Source organism: Anguilla anguilla, chromosome 11 (genome assembly GCF_013347855.1).
Source record: "Anguilla anguilla isolate fAngAng1 chromosome 11, fAngAng1.pri, whole genome shotgun sequence".
NCBI classification, from domain to species: domain Eukaryota; kingdom Metazoa; phylum Chordata; class Actinopteri; order Anguilliformes; family Anguillidae; genus Anguilla; species Anguilla anguilla.
In genome coordinates, this window is record NC_049211.1 from 29,039,830 (window position 1) to 29,056,556 (window position 16,727).

Here is a 16,727-nt window from a genome sequence, read left to right on the forward strand (position 1 = left end):
CAATACATTTGCCTATTTGTCTCTTAAATAATGCACTACATTATGAGCATCTGAGCTATTGTCTGGAAGTTTAAGTTAGTTCAATATAAAACCAGCCAATGAACTGCAAGCTCAATACATAAGTGTGTCCCTACAACAAAGGTAAATGTAGTCAAAATGTATGCAACAATTTAAGGAGAAGACCAAATTGTGTAAGATTGGTTATTCCGAGCCTTCTCCAACACAATCCTCCTCAGCATTTTTTTCCACTGTACACAAAGTTACGCTGCATCTGTTGATATTGGTAGAATGCAAGTTAGTCATTCCAATTAAATCCTACATCCGTAGATTTAAATGTATTAATTCAGTATTCCTGAGCGCACTAACTGCAAACTGTGTTTTGCCTTTACACTAAGACACAAAAAGCATCTGGACAAAATATAAAGATGCAACATGAATTTTGATTTGCTTACTTGATGGGGATGTATACGGTTTCACACCATGGAGGAAAACTATCAGATGCACTGGGATAAGACATTTTTAGCAAAGCCTAAGAATTCTTTATAACACCACAGACATTTGGTCGCCAAGGGACTTGAAAATAAGAAATGGGAACAACCACAAAAAAGTTTACAAAAGAGCTTAAATGTTTAAGTGGATCAAGCATATTGATAGCGCCAGCATACTGTGGACATCTCCGAGCTCTGCAAATATGGCTATCCAATTCAGATGGCTGAAGGTTAGCAAAGGCAGGCACCAGAACCCGCAGCTGCTCTGTCAACATTGAAAATGGACGTCCGCAAAAGGCCTCGTCAGCTAAAAGCCCCAAAATCCCAAAGATATGCTTTCCTGTTCCGCTTCTGTTTGCCATTGACATGGCATCGTAACGCGTTCGCATCAGGAAAAAGCGGGGACAATTACCTTCCTGTTAATTGTGCCACAAAGGGAACTCTGTATATCTAACAAAAACAGGCTGACATCTTAAAGACTGGGCAAAAGAGTGGAGTGCTGTCTAGACGCTTTATTGCAGCAATAATGAGTCGGGTCTGAATACACCGGCGCAAATTATTCAAACTAAACAATCCATGCTCGGTGCGTGGCTGCGATAAACTCCTGGTGGAGGGGGGGAAAAACAGTCAACATCTTCCTAAAACCTCTTCTGGGTTTTATCGCCTGGCTGATAGGTTAAGATGAGCAAAGACGATATCTCTAAATTAGGCAATAACATGACTAATCTTGGACGTCACTTACACAACACTCACAAGGCAATGGAATGCAAGAATTTGTGGGCACCAGCTCAAGGCACTCTTGTGTCAGCGTGTCTCTCCTCTGCACTGTCTTTGGCTCAGAAGGACAGCGCAATATGAATTAAGCCTATAGCGAGCAATAAGAGAAATACAGTGGCACTTCGCACAGATGAACAAATGTTTTGTGGCCAAGATTCAATATAAAAGCATTGTCCTTTGCTCTTAAATATGAGATTTCCCCCATTTGTTAGACGTTCTTTGTCTGTCAATTTGCAAAACCCCCAACATTTCATAAATTGGCTAAATTGAAACTCAAGGGCGCATATTGAATATATGGCCAGCTCAATTCACAGATTTTAACAAATGCCCTGTTGCGATTCTAGAATGAGCTTTTGTGAGAACATAAGCTAGCCGAAAATACTTGTATTCTGAAAGAATCACGGTGTTAGACAGAAAGAGAGAGATGCCAGATGACCTTTCTCTGCCTTTTGTTGAAGCAGATGTGCAGTAATTGTCTGTCTGCTGGATTGCTGTTGTTGTTTATTGGAAGTTATCAGAAGTGCTGAGCTGAACAAAGCAGTTGGGCCTGAAAGGGACACACATTCTATAGGATGGCATTATAATGGTGACAGGGCCTGCAAAGAGCAGCCTTGACCAGGGCAATACAGCGACAACTGCACACAGGACTTATGTCAGCTTTGGCCTGAAAATGCAGCTCCGTCCCTCAGCCAATACGTCCCAACCTACGGAGCGTCATGCTGCTATTCAGATTCCCACTAAATTGAGAATCAATCCGACTGAAATCAAAATGACTTCCCTTTCTTGCTACAGTTAAATCGCTTTGTTCTAAAATAAAAATAAAAATGCGATGGGATTAATTTACAAAAACCTAAGGTTTCCCCTTAATTTCAATTTAAAATTTAAGAAAGTGTTACTTCTCATTTTGGACGCAAAATTCTGTAAATGGCAAAAGTATTGAAAAATGTAATGTGCAAAACAAAATAATGAACACAAAACAAAGCTCGTGGAAGTTAAGAATATGGGCGGAAAATGGTGAAAAGATTTGATATGATTCTGTCTGAAGTGCAAAGTAATAATAATAATAAACCTTTATTTGACTAGGAAGTCACATTGAGATTAAAACCTCTTTTACAAGTGAGACCTAGCCAAGACAGGGCCAAAGCAGTATAAAACAGCATAAAAAGTGAATTAGATAGATGAGTTCAAATCAGCAACATATTTAAGCTACTATGTTACTTTCTTACATAATTCTGAAAGCTTTTCATTAGTAATTTGTGTGATAAATATTCAAATAAAAGTCACAAGTCCAAAGTGGAAAATTGATATCTGTAGTAGCCGCTACAAAGAGGAATCAGTCCATTACTGGCACAAATTCCAAGCGCAAGTCTTTATTTTGCCAAGCGAAATAAGCTTAGTTTTGTGAATGTGGAGAACTCGTATGATCCAAGTGTATGATTACAATCAGAGGCTGTTTTTGTGGCTTCCTTTTGTCGTGACTTACTGATGGAACACAAGACGACTAATGAAAACAAAGAAAAGGCAGTTTTTCTGCTTGGTGTAGAATTGTAAACTTTATGTGTGTTGTTTAAGTATCAGTAAAACTTGAAAGGCGCTGGTTACTGCAGACAGGTTGAGATATTTCACATGAACATGCTGGTACTGTGTCCTAATCAAGGTCAAAGGACGCTCTTAATTTGCTCACACTGCGTCTCAGCTGAGAGGACATTGTAACTGGTGCTGCAAGAACTTTTTAACAATTATGTTGAGTAAACATCCACTTAACAGGACTACTGGGTGGAGGGGGAGGGGTAAATACTTGGCTTTAATGTTGCCATTTTTACAAAGCAACTAACTGGAAATGGACATTACATGTAATTGTTAGCTCTTACAGCATAAGGAGCCATTTTGAAAGATGTGGCATCACAGAAATGGTATCCTTGTAACATCCAATAAAGCACTATTCTGAATCAGTGCACGGAGGTGTGCTTTCACTGTGCCGATTTCGCCATGATGGCAATAGTGAGCGCGGTGCCTCTCGGCTGGGGGGCCCTTGCCCATGACTGCTCTTCTGCGCCTCCAGGCCGGAAAGGTTGCGGCCACAGAACACCGGCGAAACGATCCAGGTAAACACCAACGCTGGCCCTGGATGCGGTGAATACAGAATCAGGTTTTCACATTTTTTAAATAGCTGCAATCAGCGGAAATTCAACAGTATCCTTTGTGTCGCTAATGAAGGGATCCTCCCCAAAAATGATTCAACAGCTCACAGCATGGCCCCAAAATGGCTGACCTTGTGACTGACATCAGACGTCTCTTATGTGAACATGATAAATAAAGGCAGGAAAATCCCTGGGGTTAATGTATTCAGTGGCTCAGCCCCTTGTACGCCACATTGAAGCCATGGCGTCTGCTTATGGTTCATTAGGAGGGAAGCAAATCCAACATTTATCAGAGACACAAATTAAATGCAAATTTAAAAAAAAGGGGGGGGGGGGGTGTTATTTGATGTATGCTTACACTTATACGTGTGGTTGCTTTCAATTTACCTTGGTTGCACATCATGAAATACAAGGCAAACAAATATGACGTCTTGGGATGCATCTGTTCAATCACCATGGGCAACGACGCTTTTAAAAGCCCACCCCCAGAACCTCACTGTGTTCCTTTTTCCTTGACCGGTGTTTGTCCACAGCACAGTGCTCGCGCATACTTTAAAACGTATCGATTGATCGCCAAAAAAAAAAAAAAAAGTTGGCTGCCAGATGGCAATTTATTGTTGTGCTGAAACAGAAGAAAAGTCTATTTTCCTCAAAAGTGACCTTGCGCAAAATAAATAAATAAATAAATAAATAAATGTCGCAAGCACCCTTTCCGTTGACCGCTGGTACAGAATTATGCTTTTATTCTCGGGAACTCGGAGGTTTACAAGCAGTCTTGAGGAGCGTTTAATGGTTGCTCCGGTGATTAATCACTGACTTGAGATTTCTGCTGCTGTACTGGGGCTTCTCTAGCCTCCCAGATTGTATTATTGCCCGTCTTTGTCTGCCGTCTTTGGATGTTGCTGAAATACTTCCTCTCCTATACCATAAATAACACCATTAAGTTCACACAAAGGAGAGGAGCACCAGTTCTCAGGCAAGATGTGGTTTCCAAAGAAGAGATGGACACGGTTTTCCAGGTACAAAAAGGAAACCAAGGACAAGAAAAGGAAAAGATAAGTTAGCGCTCAATGTAGCCTACGATTGATACAAGGGGACTGCTTCGTGTATTTATCGCAATTTATTGTATTTTATGATTAAATCAAACGTATGCGGGAACGCGCATTAAAGTGAAAGGACAGCGATATCGGCGTTCCCCACAAAATGATATTTTCTTTTCAAATAATTGTGTTTGGTTCACCCACCTCATTTCATTATATGCCTCTGTAGGTTACATATTTCAGAATGCCACTGCTAACAGTAGCCTACTTCAATAGCCGGTAACGCTTTGGACTTTCATGTAGGCCTACCTCACAAAAGGGAATGGTGTTTTTTTCTTCGCGCTATTCCCAGCGCTTGGGTGGACACTAGCGTTTTCAGGCTACAAAGATTATTTCCTATTTTAAAAGTTTGGATTCTTTTTGCACTCATTCCTTGTTAAAGATTGACAACTAAAGTTGCTGTTAAAAGAAAAGTGCTCATTCATTCTATAGTGGCAGCACGCACGTGCGCGCGCACACACAGTTTGTAGCTCAAAAGTTGTGGGTTCAGTTCCTAACTGTGACACTTTTGTTGTACCCTTGAGCAAAGTATAAATGAGAGAGCGAGAGCGGATTCCACACATGGCTATAATTCGATGTCGATTGCCCATCAGTTTCTTTGCTGGGGTAAACACACTAATAGTTAGGCTTGTGTTATTACATGACTGTGACAACTACTTGCATCAACAAACAATAACATGCGAGAAGTCCACAGGGCCCGAGGTGAGTGGGAACCCCCGCAGTGACTATTTCTCACCCTGGGTCTATCATTGTCTTGTCTTTTTTGAAAAATAGGAATTTATGAGAGCACACTTAAAATCCCACCACCACATGTGCTTCACACACATTATAAACATCAACATGATGTTTGTTTATGCCAAATATTTAACTTTATATTTTTACTATATAGCTTTTCAGAAGCAATATAAATATATCGAGTTAATCATTTTAATTGTTTTGATATAGTTAGTTATCTCCTGTATAAGTATATAACATTCAGTAGCCCAGCATTGCGTAGGAGCCGTTTTTACAGTGGTGGAGACAGGGGCAGGCCATTTTTTCCATTTCACAGGTAAAACATCACACATACAGCACACACACACACACACACACACACATACAGCACACACGCAAACACACGCACACACGCACGCGCGTGCAAAATGAAAACGGGCTGAATCCGAGTCAGGCAGTTGCGGGCCAGATGTGAGTCTGCGGGGAGGGGGGATCCCAGAGTGTAATCTGGCCCCAGCTCAAACTATTTCCCGGGGGAGGGGGTTAAATTAGCCTGTGTTGATATCCTGTCAGTGTGGCAGAGGGTTGCCAAGGTGGACCTCGGTGCAATGCTGTTCAGTTTGACCCCAGTGTGTGGGCAGCTTCAGTCCAGGAACCTCATCATTCCAAACCACTGGTAACACGTAAAATGCCAATGGGTGCCAAAATCAGTGAAACGATTAAAAGTGTACAGTGCATAGAGGAAGCTGTCAGTCAAACTGCAGAGCTGACTGGCTCTGAGCTTGGTGTGGGGGCAGACTGACTCAAGGACAAATTCAAGGATAGGCCGGGTCCTCTCTCTGACTTGTATTGTCACAGGGCTGTGAAAAGCACTGGAGGTGAAAGGTGCAGCAGTTGACACACAGTCACACACACACACATACACACGTGTGTGTTGGGTAAGAAAAAAAGTGTTAGATTTCTGGAGTTTAATTTCAGACTGGTTCATTCTTTTGCGGTGTATTTTATTGGTATTCATTTATTAGGCATATAGGCCTCTATCCTGATTCAACTCAACTCTACACACCTCGTGCTGTGTTGCACCCAGTGATTTGCCTTTGACCAATTAGCTGTCTACTTTGATGTCAGGCACACAATTTTGCTAAATACACTAAGTGTTCAATGTAACGTTTGCTTGCAAACAGTTAGCGTAAACTTTGGTCGCGTATTATCTCCTCCACGATTCACATAACATTTAACCCAGTATATTAACCCTGGTTTTCATAAATATATATATATATATTTATGAAAACCAGGGTTAATTTCCCGGGTTTTATATAGTATATATACTTAGTTAGATGTTATTATCTATATTTGTGATACTTTCTGAAGCTACCTCATTTTCATAAGGACTCAAGGTAGACTCAAAAGGGAGGAGGGTCGCTCTATTGACTCCAGACCAATGAGCAGTCAAATCTACTGCGTGGGCGACAGGGTGGTGCAATGAATAGCACTGTCATGTCACAGCATGAAGATGTCTTGGCCAGGGCATTTCTGTGTGGAGTTCACATGTTCTCCCCGTGTCTGAGTGGGTGTTGTCCCACAGTTCAAAGACATGCAGTTTAGGCTAACTGGAGACTGTAAATTGCCCGTTGGTATTAGTGTGTGATTGCATGGTGTGAAGAGCTCATGTTAAAATCAACTTGGAACATGATTTTGCTCTGTTTGGTATTAATATTTTAACTCCCACAAGGATTCAGTTTGAACTCTTGGAGAGTGTTAAAAGATCAACTCCCAAAAAAGAGTTAGTTTAACTCTGGGCTAGAGTCTATTTGATGGTCATGCATGTACACTCAAACTGAGTTGATTCTAACCCCCAGGGGGTTTATTCCAAAGACCAAAATTTGCTGTACATCTACACACGTTTGTGCACACACAAACATATGCACAAAAGCACAAGCACAAAAGGCCTCGCAGGCATGCACACACCCACGCATGCACCTGCACACATATGTGATAAGCAAAAGGGTACAATTGAAAGAAGCTTGAGTATTGAGTATTTAAACATCTCTATATCATTAGTATGACAAGCAACCGTCGAGCTTGAGAATGCTGTTGGTCAAAAGTTATGTGTTTAGTTATACAAATTATACCATAATCATACATGGTTTCTGCGTAGAAAAACACACACACACACACACACTGCTGCACACATATATTGATTGATTATGTTATGTGAAAATTGCAGCCAGATGGTAAAGTGGCCAAGATTTCCGCGAGTGAGACACTGATGAACATTGATGATGGAGAGGAACCACTTGCCTACACACCCCCACCCTGACACAGACCCACGCACACACAATCACACTCAACACACACAGACCCACACACACACAATCACACTCAACACTCACACACTCCCACCCTGACACACCCACCCAGACAGCCCACAGTGCGTACACAGGCACACATACTCTCCACCTTGATTGGTGCACTAAACTATTTCAGCCAGTGCCATCAATGACACCCTGATAAATAATTCACCAGGTTCCACAGGTTTCAGCCGAAGTACTCAGATTGAGGAACAAATTGCACGCAATTGTGTAATTATTTCTACATTTGTTTTACGCAAATTCTGTTGATTTCATCAACCACTGACTGAAACATGTGTGCCATTTATGTTTGCATTACTGTGTTAAACACAAAGAGTCCTGTAGTTTGACTGGATCTGGGTTAAAACTGACAAAAGAGGTCCAAAGTCTTTCTCACAATAACTATTAGGAGTACTAAGAGGTCATGCTGCAGTATTGTTAAAACTTAGGAACAGGACACAGCAACTATCTTAAAAATTTCAAAATGTTTATCTCACGGTACTATAGTGATGAATTAGTCAAAAAATCTGCAGTGATACCATCTTGCTGGTTTTTCTTGAAAAAATAAATGCAGGACAATGACCTTTGATCTCTAAAGAGTAGTTCTCAGGAAAGCATCATGAATGATAAAGTGTGATATTTTTAAAACCAGCACTGATTACATAAACATTTCTCCACTCTTTTGATCTGTGTCTTTGTATTAACCAGAAAAAACAGGCTAAGCACTTTCATGCATATATTGTATAGGTGAGGATACCAAAGCCACACAGAAACAACAGTACAGTTCATGTCAGTTTGTCAGAGGAGGAGATTCATAACCCCTCTTGTGTGACAGTGTCAGCTGTCTGGATTTGATTATGAAATGCACAGCTGTCAATCATTTTACTCAAATATAATCATCCTACAACGAAATGTATGTTCAATCTAAACAGAGAACATGGGTCAGACCAGTGTTCCTGCTCTCATGTTATTCCAATGCTAATGATACCCTGTAGAAAATGTTAAATATGTGTTTAGATTTACATTTTGAGAACCCCCGCCCTCTTTCCCAAAAGAATAAAGAAACCGGTTCTACTAAAAATGTGATTTTGCTGATATATTGTTTACGTAAACACAAAACACTGATTATTCTAAACACAGAGAATACAAATGGCCTAAATTCCATAAGAGCTAACGACTAATGCTGTGACAACTGTGCATGCAGAAAAGCTAAAAATGACTTCTGTTAACAGCATCAAATGGTTAAGTAATAATAATAATAATAACAGCAAAACAACAACAATGACAATAATAATAATAATAATAATAATAATGATAATAATAATAACAACAAATAGCCTAAAAGTAAATTAACTACAAGCATGGATTGGTTTTTTCGCAGTGTTTAAAAAAACATTTTTTTAATGCGGTTTTATTCCCTCTTTCTCAAACCACTTTAGGAGTTGCTTCTTCAGAGGCGTAAAACCGTCTGATTACTGGGAACCAATTTTCCTCTCGCGGCTCATTCCCCTCGCCCTTTCACCTTCTCTGTCCGTTGCCAGGTATCTCCAGAAAACCGGAGCCGTAATCACAATAAAGTTCGGTTTCGTTCCTGCAGACGGCCTTCCCGTGCTGCGACTGCGAGAAGCCGAGGGTAAACCGGCGAGGTGTCACGCAGCGAGCGCGACCTTGCCGCCCGCCATTGTACGCGACGGAAAGTGCGCCGCCTCTCTTTTCTGTTTATTTGAGTTTTCTCTCTGCTTTTTAAAATTGATTTTACGCGATACAAACGTGTCCATCTCTTTCATAAACACGCCACATAAACTGGACAGTGGCAAAATTTATCAGTTTCTGTTCTCCACGTGGCTTCAGTGCTAAATTCAGCGAGGCAATGGAGTCGCTGAAGTCCAGAGATAATTAAACTATAACAGAGTACGCTATGTAGGCTACCCTGTTAGAGTTGATTTAACACTGAACATTTTACTGTGTAAACGGAGCATATTTTCTATGGTTTTATTATTCTTTTCTGTAGTTTGACAGCGCTGTCACTCATATCTTAGCTCTGATTAGACATTGTATGTGGTCAAATAAAATTGACTAAATATAAGACCGTTATGCAATGGTCATGAATGATTGCAGCTCGGAGGGGTATTTTACGGCGTAAACAAGAGTGTTTTCATCATTACTATACCATTTCTTCCTGTGTAATTATCTCCCGCCAGCTTGCACAGTTCACTGATTTGCTATGTCCGACTATTGATGCAATTCAGACAAATCAATGAAAAAAACAAAGCCAAAAAAAACAAAAAAAAACTCTAAAACGCTATTTGCATTCACCAACACTCTCCAGAGTATGAGGTTCATAAAAGGCAAATAACAGTCCTGTATGCACTCATTACACACTGTGGGTGAAATGCATAAAAAAACACGACTAGCTTAGAAGAAACCATGAAGAGAGTTCAGAAACGAGGTGAATCCTAGAGACACCGAGTCAGTCTAAATGCAATGTCCTTTGTCTTCAATGGATTTACATGTTGTGGCAAAAAATTGTCACTGCATTTTTCCTGAACTTTGACAATCACTGAAAACTCCATATTATATAAGTACTAAAATGCAGGCCTACTAATAAATTGAATTATCTGATCACAAATAAGCACAGTTTGATTGGGCCTGAGGGATTTAAATGAAAGGTTTGGCACTCACATTCAAGACCACAGCATGGTGCTTGGTGACTAACATCAGGGCAGCCAGGGAGTCTGTTTTTAAAATACGGCTATTTCAAACATGTAGTTACATGAACACATTTAATATATAATACCACTCTCTAGCCACTTTCATTTGCATGGTTTATACCTCTGCGCCACCTGCAAAGCAACCCACACCTCCAACAAATTTTGATTGTAGTTTATACTCTATAGTGCCATTTATGTGGGAGACGGATAGATTTTTACAGACAGCACTACAGTGGCCTGCTAGCAGCAGGGCCATTCAGCAACCATCTTGCGTTCACTCACCAGCTGATCCCCATCTCGACTGCCTGGCTTCGGCTGCTTGCTCGGGGACTGTAGCTGCAAACCTCTGGGGGATGGGCAGCTGTGCTGCTGGCACGCTACTAGCAGGCCACTGCAGGCTTGATAGCCTTCAGAAGGAGCGGGGGGGTCAGTGGCGGTGATGACAGCAGCATTGCAGAGGAGCCTGAAACAGAAATGACAGGGGAGGTGGCGGGTGGCATTACATTCCCCCCATTTTTATTGCCATCTCAGTGACTGCTCTTGGTGGTGTACAAATGAACTCAAAATATGTCCATGACTGGCCATAGCATGGGTAAGCAGGGGGTGACGTCACCATAATGGTAGAAAACAGAGAGAATGGTCACCAAATTTCTGTCAACAGGGACCCAGGAAGTAATCACCAATCACCATTGGAGTTTTTCCATTGGTTATTACCAACGTGGTCTGAATGTTGGAGCTCCTTTGTGACCCCTACCAGTAAAGTGATGTCAAGGGCTACGCTAATGCCTTACATCCCTGTTTCACTATCTCAGGTCTTTAAGGTGTAGTGGTGGGTGTGGTTGCAGAGTAGCAGCCAGAGGTGGAGGAGTGGGAGGAGAACACAAGAATATTGAGAGGCGTGGGTATTGGTCTGCATTAGTGTATTGGGGCCAGGGATTGGATGATGGTTTCCACTAGTAACCAGTGGATGGGTGTGTGAGAATGTGAGTTGGGGGGGGGGGGGGTAACGTTTGTTGGAAAGGAGCAGGTGGGCACTAGAAAGAGGACATAAACACGGAGGCTAGCTGTGTCTGGACCACCAGCTGGGTGTAATAGACAGTGAAGAATGAGAAGATTATTTGGCTTTTAGATAGAATTAGATCAACCATGAATGTGGTCAGTACGAGTCAATCAAATGAACGTTGATGCTTTACTGTGAAGGTTATTTTAAATGTAATTACAGAGAATTAATTTCAGAGAATACAAATTGATATGCATTGATGGTGGGAGGGTGGTCTTTCGTTAATTCATCAATTCCTATTTAAAGAAATGCTAATTGCCTGCAGTACATAAGTAGCGGATCTGCATGCAAGATGTATGTATGTAGAAATGCTCGTTTCAGAGCCGCATAATGAAACGTTAGCTGTACATGACGCTCAGAACGTTACATTCACAGGTCCAGCCCCTCGCAATTCGAAACGCTCACAACAAGGGGTCATTACCATGGGTGGGCTTCAAAGAGACTTGGGGAGGAGGGGGGAATCCGGGGAAAATGGAACACAGGGCACTTGAGAATGAAAGCGGCAGTAGCTCTCCGGCTCAGAAAAACAGGACACCTGCTCAATTTATCGGGCTCTCCTCAGTCGATTAACAACAGTCCTTGAACCTCTGATCCCGGTGTGTGTGTGTGCATGTGTGGGTGTGTGTGTGTTTTGTGTTCGTGCGTGTGTGCGTATGCACGTGTGCATATGTGTGCGTGTGCGTGTGAGGGAGGCCAGCAGTTGGTAGAGCAGAGCAGCTCATTTGTGGCCGGGCAGTAGCCTCTGTTCCCCTGCCACCAGCGCGGTTCACCGTTCTGCCATTGTTACCTCCACATTACCGATATTAAAGAAACATTCCAGCATCAGTCTTGCAGTCAGGCTGTTAGGAATGAGATTATTATTATGTATCATTATTACACTATCATACCACAAGTTTACATTCAATTATTTCTCTACTTCCTGAGGCCATATTTTGACCTAGGATGACTCACAGTGAATACAGCTATCATTCAATCAACATTTATCAGTAATTTTGATATACAATTAAAATAAATTATTACTTTAATGAGTTTGGCAAGTTCAGGGATCAGGGAAACTATCGCACCAAACTGAGTTTGTGAAGAGAAAGTGTAAGGCTTGTGTTTACTTTTAAGTCAAAGTTAAGCACAAATGTTGATTGAATATTTGCCAACATCTAGCATGTTATCCATTCTTACGACTGGATTTAAGTTACAAAGTTTAATGTATCTTTGTGCTCCAGCTACAATTACAACCTGAGATCTTCATGTAAAGTCGTGTTTGCTATCCATTTACCCCAGTACCACCTGGTTTATCAGCAAGATGGAATCATTCTGGCGTCTGACTTAATTCCCAACATTTCTGTAGCCTTATATTTTTGTTCAAGATCCTGGTGGCTTCCATCCAGTATTCTAAAGATGTTGGAGAAAATGGTGATGTTAACCTCGTACGACGCATCTCTGCTCACTGAGAATTTTATGTGCATAGCTGCTACCCTTTTGAAAATAGAATGCTTTTGCGAAATAGCATTTCTGAGTAAATGTGTTCATCAGAGAACCCGTTAACAAGGGAAGACGTCTCAGCCGTGGAAAAAAGCAAAGTGTTTACAAACCTTCCCTTGGTATTGTTTGCTAGTGAGCCTCTGTCATCTTTGTCAGTAAGAACTATGATCTTGCATTAGCATGAGTCCAGAAAGGAGGGAGATGGATAAAAGTGTCTTATGGGTGTCATGGCAACCACATAAATGGCTCCTTAGCTCAACAATGGGCAGAGGGGAGACGAGGGAGGCCTTTTCTCCAGCTGGACATCTGTTGCTCTTCATTCAAAATTATGGGATGTTATGCTGATTATTTTACGCCCTGCTTCCCCCTTTGAAAACCGCTGGCTGTGAAATTGATTATGTAATTTAGAAATATTTAGGTTTCTACCCGGAAAAAATACCCACATAGCAACTTGGAAACCCTGATTATTACCAACTGTACACAAAATTTTTAATAACATCAAAAGTTTAATGCCACGCTAATGTCATAAGTTTACTAAATACACATTAATTAAATGTTCAACCATGGCAATATATTTTTTAAAGTAAGATGAATGGTGCTCAGCTTGTTTTTCGCAGAGATCAATTAAACAATAATACAAGTGTAGATATGATTTCTTCAGCCATGTGGCTGTGGGCGCTGAACTTGTTTAGATGAATTACAGTATAAGGAGAGACACAGGCAGATCTGGCATTTTCTCTAGAAAGAGGAAGTACAAGAGCGGCCACAGCAGTCAGGTAACTGGAACAGAGGACATAATCAAAGTGGCAGCCATGACACAAAATGGAGGATGGCAGATAAAGGTGGCTTAAACATAGAGATTATAATCGCACATGCTCACACCTGCTGCTCAACCTTCAGTGTGACAGTAAAGGTGCTCAGTACATGCACAACTTTACCCACACAGCACATGCATAAATATAAAAAAGGCTGAATTAAGGCGTAATTGTTCTAAACGGATTTTAATGTACTCGAGTTTATATTCATTCAAATTTCTGGCTAATTGAGTGGGGTTTGAGTTTTGACCAAAGCCCGAAGTGCAGCAAACAAAAACAAGAGTAAAAGAGGCGCCCGTTAGCGACCGCGGAGAAGTGGAAGTGTTTCAAAACGGCTGTTTAAAACTTCCACTTCGAGAGCGGCTTAAGTTAAAGTGCGAGCTGCTCTCACCGATCAGACGGAACCCTGTCGCTGCGTTTATCTCATCTCGCGGCTGGCACAGATGCGGCTCTGTGGAGCTGCCGGCCTCATCCGCTGGGTCCCCGACACTAAAGACACGGGAGTGAGAGCTCAGCCAACCGCTACGTGCCGGACGTGGCCACACCGGGGATAGAAACACACACTTCTATCCGTTCGGAGGATCCGGTTTAATTTCCAGTCCCGGTACGCTATTAATCACATATCGGAGAGGTCTCCCACGAGACTGCGGAATGCAGCTGCGTTTCATCACGTTGAGTGAACACAGGAAACAGAAGAGTCGCGCTCAAAGACGCAACAGGCAGATGTTTCAGGGGCTCCCTGATGAGTCCTGTACTGGGGTACAGTACCTCTGTGAAGAACCGCAGGTATCGCGCCCTCTGACTTTCGTGCAATAGTGACAGAGGCTTCCTGCAGTGTGCTTTGCAACACTCACTCTCCGGAGATGGACAGAGGAGGAAATGGAGTGGCCACTGTCGCACAGGGCACAGTGGGTCAAAACTCAAAACAACAACAAAATAAAAGGGTTATTATTTGTATGATGCAAACATTACTATTATGAAAATATTACGAATAATAGTCATATTTATATTATTTATAAATACTATAAATATAATATAATTTTTAAATGACACTAGCTACATAGGGTCCATATTAACTGAACTGAACTTCAAAAAGTAAACATGAAATATATAACATGAACATAAACTGGCTGCGTGAAAATCAACAGAAATATTCAAAGGTATTGGGTCAAATGCAGTGCACTTTGCTGGAGTTTAAACCTCAGGTTTATCCTCCACAGAACTACACTACAACTGGAACAGCTATCCAAATCTGTAAAATAAGGATTAGCTGTTAAAATTGTAATGCAGGTCTGTGGTCTAGGGGTTTAAACTCCAGCTAAGCACACCGCAGTTTATCCAGTAAGACCGGAAGAAAGATGAATGGGATCACACAGAAAACAGAGAGGGGTGTACTGAAATGCACACTGAACCTGTGCAGCTTTTTCCTCATCTAGGGTTCTGCCTTATAACCAAAGGACAGAGAAACTTCCCCCAAACAATTTTACATTACATACAGTATATAAGTCTATGACTCCTGGTTGACATGTAATGTAGAAGGGAGTGTAAGACGTTTGCAGACTGGGCTCAGAAATGAGGGACATAAGCTGAACCTCACGGTCATGTGACACAGCTGGAGGTTTTGTCTCCCCCACCTCAGCTGGCCAGCAGCTCCAGAGAAAGGGACGCAGCCTTAAAGAAACGAAAGAGGCCGAAAAGAGAAGGAATACAGAAAAGTGAGCGTGGAAGGAGAAGATCTATCTCTGAGCCATTGTTCCGGGCTCTTCTGAGACGGCGGCCCGGGAAGATAATGGGGACGGGAAGCCACCTGCTTTTGGCCTTAGCGGCCCTTCTTTCACAAAAGCGTGGGGCCCCCCTGTCTCGCTGCCCGCTTTAGCTCCCCGGCCCGGGGACGACGCGCATGGCTGCTACTGTTTTTGCCCCAGAATTAGGACCCCCCCCCCTCCCCTCCCCTCCCCTGGTACCCAAAACCTCGCCCTGACCTGAGATCAGAGAAGTGTGGAGGTATCGGAAAAAGAAGACAAAGGCCCTGAGTGGCCCCATCTGGACCTGTCCGCATTCGACAGGCCCAGATTATGCAGATAGGACAGGGCTGCCCCCATCGCAGGTGCGTTGTCGGGGTGACAGGGGCCCGACAGTGCGCAGGAGGGTCCCGTGGGGCCCCCACCTCAAGTATCCACATTGATTAAACAAATTTGCCACAAATCATTTTGTAAATGCCCAGTGGGGGCCTATACAGCGGCCCCATTCATGCGAGCGCTGGCCCCCTGCCGGACGGGGGCTCCCCACTTCTGCCTTGTTTGAGCACTGACAGCTCCTGACCCCCCCCCCCCTCCTCTGCAGGGTGGGCCCTGTGGAGCAGGGAATTGTGGGAAAACTAACGACAGGCAAAAACTGGGCTGGCCTCAGAGACACAAACACACGTGTGTGGGGGGAAACTCACACACACCTAAACAGAAAAATACATATGTGTAGAATCTTCACATGAGCATGCACACACACACACACACAGACAAAAACTATGCATACACACACAATCAGACATACACACACGCACAGTATTGTGCATGGTCACACCACAGACTTTCAGGATGTTTGAAGACACAACTGTATTCTAAGATGTAGCTGCTGCTACATCTTAGAATACAGTTGCTATTATAATCTGCTCAAAGAGACAGAGAAGTGACATGACATACCTCCAGATTCTCCCATTTGATCGGTCACTTCTGCTTGCCACTAGTCTAGTTTATTGTTCACTTAGCAGGGGCCATGCACAGTTAAAACAAAATAAAATTGCTCCAGTTAGCTTCAAACTAATTTACATGTGGTACTTCCTGGGCAGGAAGAACAATCAAATAACATACAAAAAAGAATATAATACTATATACTATATAATACCAATACAAATATTTAGAATCAGTAAAATTAAGAATGAAAAAGAAATAGGAAGTAAGTATTGGTGAGAACATGAGTGTGTGGTCTTTAGCCAGTGTTAAACTTGTCTTAAAAATGTTTAAACTGGTAGACTCTGTGACATTGGCAGGTATTAAGTTCCATTAAAGATGTGCCAGGCTCTCTCTGCCCTCTGTGC

At 42.3% G+C, this 16,727-nt stretch overlaps 1 long non-coding RNA gene across 1 annotated transcript; it reads right to left on the reverse strand.

The window, feature by feature from the left end:
- Positions 1-3,235: 3,235 nt before the first annotated feature.
- LOC118208550 lies at positions 3,236-14,416 on the reverse strand. The gene is made up of 3 exons (XR_004761580.1): positions 14,028-14,416; positions 10,565-10,745; positions 3,236-3,389 (listed from the first exon to the last, which is right to left on the reverse strand). It is a non-coding gene; the product is annotated as an uncharacterized LOC118208550 (long non-coding RNA).
- Between the last annotated feature and the right edge of the window lie 2,311 nt (positions 14,417-16,727).